This window comes from Leuciscus leuciscus (genome assembly GCF_965113295.1).
Source record: "Leuciscus leuciscus genome assembly, chromosome: 15".
In the NCBI taxonomy this organism is placed as follows: domain Eukaryota; kingdom Metazoa; phylum Chordata; class Actinopteri; order Cypriniformes; family Leuciscidae; genus Leuciscus; species Leuciscus leuciscus.
Window position 1 is genome coordinate 40806618 of NC_138739.1, and position 9423 is coordinate 40816040.

Sequence of the window (9423 nt, forward strand, 5' to 3'; positions counted from 1 at the left end):
GTTTTCCCGTTTCCCAGTGTCCCTGTGTTCCCGTATCCCTGTGTTCCTGTATCCCAGTGTTCCCGTATCCCTGTGTTCCCGTATCCCAGTGTTCCAGTGTTCCCGTATCCCAGTGTTCCCGTATCCCAGTGTTCCTGTGTCCCAGTGTTCCCATATCACAGTGTCCCTGTGTTCCTGTATCCCAGTGTCGCTGTGTTCCCGTTTTCCAGTGTTCCCGTATCCCTGTGTCCCAGTGTTCCCATATCACAGTGTCCCAGTGTTCCCGTGTTCCAATGTTCTAATGTTCCAGTATCCCAGTGTCCCTGTGTTCCCGTGTTCCAGTATCCCAGTGTTCTCCTGTCCCAATGTTCCAGTGTTCTCGTGTTCCAATGTTCTAATGTTCCAGTATCCCAGTGTCCCTGTGTTCTCGTGTTCTAGTATCCCAGTGTTCTCGTGTCCCAATGTTCCAGTGTTCTCGTGTCCCAATGTTCCAGTGTTCCCGTATGCCAGTGTTCCCGTGTCCCAGTGTCAGGTCAGGACACTGAGTCATGTCCCGTTACTGGAGGCAAGCGGTGAGTACATGTCTGCAAGAGGAAGCTCAGGTTAACATCTCAAACAAGCGTCACACACACACTGAACCAACATCATCAATGACACAACCGTCTCATGCAGGCTGACTCCATCTGTTTCTCATCATCTTAAACACCTTCTCATCTGAAGACTAAATTCATTTTATAGACAAATTTCAGTTGTGCATGTATGTATGCATTTAAAAAATATTTTTTATTTACTGGTGATCTGGGGCAGACAGTTCACAGTCAACAAGTGTTGGGAATATTAAAAATCATCCCAGGAATCGGCTTAGGAAGTTGAGTGAGTCAGGATTGTGCAGAGCTGGGATCTCATCCAGAGGCTGAGACCTTGAAGAAGCTCAAACATGGAAGACCATTTCAGCCACTTACGAAACAAAGTCATGCTTTGGTAAATCTGGTAACACTATTTCTCTGGTCCATTTTAGACACGGTATAAAGAATGGATGTATGGATTATTTCCTGTCGCTCACATACAACCAGTTACAGTTTTACTTTTAAAACATTGGCAGCAAACTTTAAATGTACTACTTTAAACATTACTTTGACAATCACTATGTTCTCTCTCAGTGTCCTCTCTGTTAGCGCTTCAGATATAACATTCTGACTCACAATCAGCCAATGAGCAAAAACAAGCCAACATAGAAGATTTATCTAATAATGACCTGCATGGTCTTTAAAACTAAATGTATTTGTCCAAATTTAATTTAAAGGGAAAGTAGTCAAAATTAACAGGGTGGACAATAAGCTAAAAACATCGATTATAATTGTTCAAATAAATGTAATAATTAAAATGTATATACATACATACATACATTAGAGAGAATTATTATTGATATTCCCAAACACTGAAAGAAATAAAAAAGGAAAAAAAACATATATAGTAAGTGTTGTATTTATCATGTGTTTATCACAATCAAATCTTTTTTTAAAAATAATATTAACAAATGTACTTGTAGTGTAACTGCAAATCTTAATCATGACACTCTAAGTCATTATGACGTTATAATTTAGACATAAATATGACAAGTCAAAACTGACATACTAAGTTATGCTTATGACATGAGGCATAATTTTGACTTAAGTATCACATAAAAATTCTAAATTATGACCAAAAAAAAGTACATACTAAGACAATTTGCACACAAGTCTTTATGACATAATTTTGACTTTTTGTTATAATTTGATAACACTATCATAGCAGGGACATCAACTACATTTTCACACTAAACATGACGCTGAAAATAACGAGCTGTGATTGGTTGCTCTTGGGCTCTGGGCAGCCATTGGTCAATGAAAGCCCAGACCTTCTGTCATAAGGAAGAAGTGGCTCCAGATCGAGAGCGGGGGACTCAAGAGAAGACTTTTGCAAAAGGACATTTTTTTTTTAATAGTGTAAGAGGTGAAAGAGAGTTTGTGTTTGAGAGAAAGAATAAATAGTTTTTTCTTTAAATAATATACTGTAAATATAAAAAAAAATAAAAAAAAATTTTTATGTTGTCATTTTTAAAAATGTTGTTAATAAATGTCCATATGTGTTAATTGTTAATGCATGCTCATATTAAAGTGTAGTTGTTCATTTTTAATAAAGCCTTAATCTTTGTAAATAGTTGAATTTGTGTTTCACTGCGAAAACAAGTTGCGTTTAGCCGCTTCTGGGCCACATGTGACCCGGGGTCAAGCCGGATCTGGGTGACATCACTGCTGTAATCTGGGAAGCAGGAGGCCGATCGCTGTCAGGAGTACAGGGACACTCACAAGCATTTCAGACATGCTGATGGTGCCGAAGTTTTGCTGTATAAATCAAATTGTTTACATATATTTCAATCATGTTTTAAGTGCAGATTGAACACTTTCCTTAAAGTTCACCCAAATATTCTGTCCTCATTTACTCACCCTCAAACCTGTATGAGTTTCTCTCCTCTGCTGAACACAAAAGAATATACTCTGAAGAATGTCAGTAATCAGACAGTTGTTGGACCCCATTGACTTCCACTGTATTGTTTTTCCTACTATGAAAGTCAGTGTTCAAAGTCTGTGTTCAACAGAGAGAAACTCATCTGTGCTGCGGGTAAAGACTATCCTAACTAGTATTTAAAAAGAGTAACAATATATGAGAAGACTTTTCTTGATAAGGGATTTGTATGGAGCTAGAATTGTGTCTTTATTACATGCGAGAAAATAAATGATCTGAGAGAAAAAAAAAAAAAGTTAGAGAAAGTTATCACACTGATAGCAAAAAAGCATTTCATGAGAGAAAAAATAATATTTGAGAGAAAAAGTTTTCATAACAATAGCAAAAAAAGAATAATATTTGAGACTGAAAAAAGTTTTGAGAGAAAGTATTTTCTCATAGAACATAAAAAAATATAAATTTGAAATTTTTTGAAATTTTTTCTGAGAAAAAAACTATCTCTCAAAATACTTTGAAAAAAACTCTAAAATATATATATTTTTTTGCTATCAGTGTGATCACTTTTTTTTTTCTCTCAGATCATTTATTTTCTCACATGTAATAAAGAAACAATTCTATCTCCATAGATTTGCATCCCAGTTCTGATTAAAGTAATTATTAATAATAATATTATTACACTATAACATGGATTTCATGAGTGTTAAAGAGTCTTTTGTTCGAAGACGTTAATTGACGCTAAGAGTGGATAATTAATTCAACACCATCACACACACACAAGCACACTTGAATTATGTACATTCATGTATATTTCTGTAATATGTTCATGTGTAATTTTCTATCCTTATGGAAACACTTTGAAGATGTTGTATTTGTGTTTAATACTAATGATTGGTTAAGAGTGACTGTATTACATTATTTCATAATTAAAGGATACAACTTTATAATGTTGTTTGGCCTAAAAAAAAAGGTCAGTTTTATGTCATGTAGAAGATAATAACGGCGAGCCCAAAGGATCTGGAGTCTGAACTAGTAAGGATTTCCCTTTTTTCCTCCTTTCTTTATTGATAAAGTTATATATTAATATATATATTATATAATAATATTATACAGCAGCTACAGAAAAGGTTTGGCAGAGGTTGTTTTTTGTCTGTCTAGAGATGCAGAGCTATATGTTCTCCTGCTCTGCAGGTGAATTTTAAAGTAAAATCTTACACACTCTTTATGTTGTTTTCTCTTTCTAGTACGACATGTGGATCTTTGACTGCAAGAAATAGTTTGAACAGATCAGATTTTTTTCTCCTCATTTTCTTACTTCAGGTAAGTCTAGATCCTCCTCATGTTTCCTCATCCTCAACAAAGTTAGATTTTTTTATTTAATTTTTTGGTTTTGCTGTGTCTGTTAATGATGGTGTCCTTGTTTCCTTGAGCATGTTGTGCTGTGAGGAGTTTTGGCTTCCTCTGATGGCATCACAGCAGCTGTATGCAACACTAGTCAGGATAGAAACCATATTTATTTTCCTGATTTAAATTTTTCCGGGGTTTTTTGCATGTAAACAAACCTGTAAGGGATATAGACAGTCCATGGAAAAATATGGGAAAGTGAATTTCTCTGGCCTGTCTGTCTGTCACACTGACCAATCCGTCTCTCCTCATCTCTTCCAGGGCTTTGACCCTCACACTGTTTGCATAAGTGTTTCTGGATTTGGAAATGATGTTTGAAAGGGAAAATAATCCTATGATTTCAGTTTCACTCTTCATTCTGCGGCACAAGCAAGACATGATCAGTAGGGGGCAGTCATGCTTCATTCTCCAACAAACACAGACTGTTAGTGGATAGTTCTCTGTCTGATAGAGTGTGTTCACACTTGGCATGTTGGATTAAAACGAACCCCGGTGCGATTGCTCTGTTAGTGCGGTTCATCTGAATAAGTGTGAACACTGATCTGAACCCTGGAGCACCAACAAGCGGAGCGAGACGCTGAAAAGATGAGTCTCTCTCTGCTTACAAATGAACTCTGGTGCGGTTCGACTTAAATATGAACGCAACTCGAACCAAAGACATCTAAACAAACCAAAAACAGGACGTGATGTCACAAGAAGCGGCCCTAAAAAGGGCAGAATGTTCACGCATATCGTTTTTTCTCATCATAGTCTCGATGTTGCCCATCATCACAGTTCAGTACAGGTTCTGAACAGCATCTCCTCACAGCAGATCTTCATTTCTGTGTGTGAGGGATTCCTGACGCTGTTTTGACTCCTTTACACATTTTATAAGCTCTTCATGAGTTCCCAGCTGGTCAAAATGCCATCATATGTAAAAAAATATGACCTATGCAATGCCACTGAAAAACACAGTGACACATTACAAATAAAAAAATTATTTTTTTTAAACGTAACTGCATAAGTGTCCATACTCTTCTGTAATTGGGTATGTGGCAGTGTAGAGAATTCAATCTTATCTAGGTCATGTGAAACAGTACACACCTGTTTTACCTGAAGTGACTCTCAGCTGTTTATGTTTTTTTTAAGATTTACAAGAATTATTACCATGCCATTTGCAAGCCATGGGCCTCAAATAGCTTACGTAGCATCAATGGGATCTCATTGTTGAAATGTATTGCTCAGGTGAGGTCTACAAAAAATGTGTGCTGTCTTCGTGGCTCGTTTTCCTATTCTGCACTGAAATATTCATTGTTTCCTCGCTCCTCCAGGAAGGAGATCCTCCAGCCTGTGACCCGGTAACCGATCAAGCTTAAATGAGCTCAGTCATCTTGAAGGACATCTCAGTTCTCTAATTGCACGACGAGGATGAGGAACCAGGAGGCGAGGAACGAGGATGAGGAACGAGGAGGCAAGGAGTGAGGAACGAGGACGCGAGGAACCAGGATGAGGAACGAGGAGTGAGGAACGAGGAGGCGAGAAACGAGGAGTGAGGAACGAGGATGAGGAACGAGGAGGCGAGGAACGAGGAGTGAGGAACGAGGAGGCGAGAAAGGAGGAGTGAGGAACGAGGAGGCGAGGAACGAGGAGTGAGGAACGAGGAGGCGAGGAGTGAGGAACGAGGATGCGAGGAACGAGGAGTGAGGAACGAGGAGGCGAGGAGTGAGGAGTGAGGAACGAGGAGGTGAGGAACGAGGAGTGAGGAACGAGGAGTGAGGATGAAGAACGAGGAGTGAGGAGTGAGGAACGAGGAGTGAGTATGAGGAACGAGGAGTGAGGAACGAGGAGGCGAGGAACGAGGAGTGAGGAACGAGGAGTGAGGAACGAGGAGGCGAGGAACGAGGAGTGAGGAACGAGGAGGCGAGGAGTGAGGAACGAGGAGGCGAGGAACGAGGAGTGAGGAAGGAGGAGGCGAGGAAGGAGGAGTGAGGAACGAGGAGGTGAGGAACGAGGAGTGAGGAACGAGGAGTGAGGATGAAGAACGAGGAGTGAGGAGTGAGGAACGAGGAGTGAGTATGAGGAACGAGGAGTGAGGAACGAGGAGGCGAGGAACGAGGAGTGAGGAACGAGGAGGCGAGGAACGAGGATGAGGAACGAGGAGGCGAGGAACGAGGAGTGAGGAATGAGGAGTGAGGAACGAGGATGAGGAACGAGGAGTGAGGAACGAGGAGGCGAGAAAGGAGGAGTGAGGAACGAGGAGGCGAGGAACGAGGAGTGAGGATGAGGAGGCGAGAAACGAGGAGTGAGGAACGAGGAGGCGAGAAACGAGGAGGCGAGGAACGAGGAGTGAGGATGAGGAACGAGGAGGCGAGGAACGAGGATGAGGAACGAGGAGGCGAGGAACGAGGAGTGAGGAATGAGGAGGCGAAGACCGAGGAGTGAGGAACGAGGAGGCGAGGAACGAGGAGTGAGAAACGAGGAGTGAGGATGAGGAACGAGGAGTGAGGAACGAGGAGGCGAGGATCGAAGAGTGAGGAACGAGGAGTGAGGAATGAGGAGGTGAGGAACGAGGAGTGAGGGTGAGGAACGAGGAGTGAGGAACGAGGAGTAGCGATGAGCAAGGATGCACAGGGATCTGTATTAGGCCCTCTGTTATTTTCAATATATATGATGCCACTTGGAAATATTATAAGGAAACATGGAATTAGTTTCCATTGTTATGCTGATGACACTCAAATATATATTTCATCACGGCCGGATGAAAATGCTAAATTTTCCAAATTGACAGAGTGTGTTAAAGATATAAAAGATTGGATGACCCGTAATTTTCTTTTATTAAATCCAGACAAGACAGAGGTAATACTTATCGGTTCAAAAAACCGCCCACAAAACCTCGCACAATACAACTTTAACATCATAGGATGTCCTGTTACTTTATCCTCTACAGTAAAAGACCTGGGTGTTATACTCGATTGCAACCTGTCTTTTGAAAATCATATTTCATATGTTACAAAAACAGTCTTTTTCCACCTTAGAAACATTGCTAAGCTACGTAATATGCTATCAGTTTCTGATGCAGAAAAGTTAGTTCATGCATTCATGACCTCGAGACTGGATTACTGTAATGCTTTACTAGCTGGTTGTCCTGCATCCTCAATAAACAAGCTACAGTTAGTCCAAAATGCCGCCGCTAGAGTTCTTACTAGATCAAGAAAATATGATCATATAACACCGATTTTATCATCACTGCATTGGTTACCTATAAAGTTCCATATTAATTACAAGGTATTGCTACTGACCTATAAAGCCCTAAACGACTTAGCTCCAGTCTATTTAACGGATCTTCTATCACCCTATAATCCATCGCGCTCTTTAAGATCACTAAATTCAAGGCTTTTGGTCATACCTAGGATATCCAGAACCACCAAAGGAGGGAGAGCATTCTCACATTTGGCTCCAAAACTCTGGAATAGTCTTCCTGATACTGTTCGTTGCTCAGACTCGCTCTCCCAGTTTAAAACTAGATTAAAGTCGCATCTCTTCAGCCAGGCATTCATATAATCCTACAGTTCAAACTACAATCCGGCCTCTAGCTCATAAATGCCAGAGGAGAACTGGCCCCCGACTGAGCCTGGGTTCTCCCAAGGTTTTTTTTTCTCCATTAGGTCACCTGATGGAGTTTTAGGACACCATTAGGTCACTTGATGAAGTTTTTCGGTTCCTTGCCACTGTTGCCTTTGGCTTGCTCGTTGGGGATATTTAATTTAATTTTATCAATCAATAAATTCCTCTTGAAACAAACTTTGTTGTATTATTTTAATTTAATACTGTGAAGCTGCTTTGATACAATCTGTATTGTGAAAAGCGCTATACAAATAAACTTGACTTGACTTGACAGGTGTAGTGTATCCTATGCGGAAGTCTTTCTTGAAGAGAAACCTGACGCACATATGAATTCGCCTCCCCTTTCACATCTGTCACAACCATTTTAATTTATGCTTTACTTTGCAGTTTAAATAAACCATATATCTCACATATATCAACAGGGCATCTTACTTTATTATTATTATTTATTAATTTCTTAAATAACCAAACTTTAACAACATAAGGGCAGATCCTTTGAGCGCAGCTGACGTCGCAATGAAGTGATGCTCGAGTGATCAAGAATATTCCAATACACAAATAATCTTTCCTTTGATTCCTCCATCCTCATTTTCTTTCCCTGCCACCTTCCCTCACATCCTACAGGGGTTGGAGCTGAGACGCGTGGGAAGGAAGTGAGGATGCACAAATAAGAAATGAGAAGCACCCTGTGAGTAACGCAGCACCAGTACCCACTCCATGTGGTTCAATCAAACTCAAGGAGAATGTCAAATTCCAAGAATTAGTCTTTTAATAACAAACCAAAATACTCAGAAGATCATACAAACAGGCAGAAGAACTGAAAACCACACAGTGTCAGCAAGAACCGATAAGAGATACCGAACAGGGTATATATACACAGGACTAAATGAGTAAATTAACAATGGACAGGTGGACACAATAGGTTACTATGGTAACAGACGGGCACAGACTAGAAAACTAGGGCTGAATCTGAAATCCCCCCTATACCCTCAAATAGGGCACTATTTGAGGGAACAGCCATTTGTAGTGGTGTCCGAAACCATAGTGGACGTTATTGATTGCACTCAATCAATCCCACAATGCACCGCAATAACGAGTGTCGAGCCGATGTACGTCCAACGGCTGTCTGAATTCACTCACTCGTTTTCATTCACTCCTTCAAGAGAACTGTATTAGTGGACTAACGTAGGGAGTAGTGAGTGAGGGTTTAGTGGGCGATTTCAGATTTAGCCTAGTTCAACAAACATATGGCAGCAATGCAGCGATTGGCTGGCAGCAAGACAGCAATTGAATTATATTATATTATATTTAAGAAGAACATCACACACCTGATGAAAAATGTTCTGGACCTTTAAAAGGAAATGGCCAAGCGAACAAAACAACATAAAAATTATAATAGATAAAAGAAATGTACTGTTTGATACATGATTCCCAATTATTTCCATTATTTCATGATTTCTAGTATTTGTACAGGCTTTGTTCCCATAATACAGTAGCTGTCACTGTTCAAATTAATGCTCAGCTTGGAATAACTGTACATCATGTGTGTAAGACTGCAATAAAATAAAAAATAAAAAGATGCAATCTAATCCTGTTAATATGAAAGAAGCTGCTGCCGAGCAGGCTTGAGCTCACAGAATTGTAAAGACAGAGTGACTCGAGTGCATGGAAGCAAAACGAAAGTAACAAAATAAGGAACAAGAGATGTCATTTCAATGCTTTCATTGACAGGAATCCACACGTCCGTATTTTGTGGTAAGAAATTGAGTTTATATATGTCAAATAAAAATGGGCTGTCACTGTATTTCAGCTTTTGATTTCAAGACTGATGTTTGTGTTCTGATAGTTCAATGTGCAAACTTTCTAAAGTAACCTAAACTGTGGAAACATCAGTGGATAAAGTGGATTAGTTTAATCACATTTGATTTTACTCTT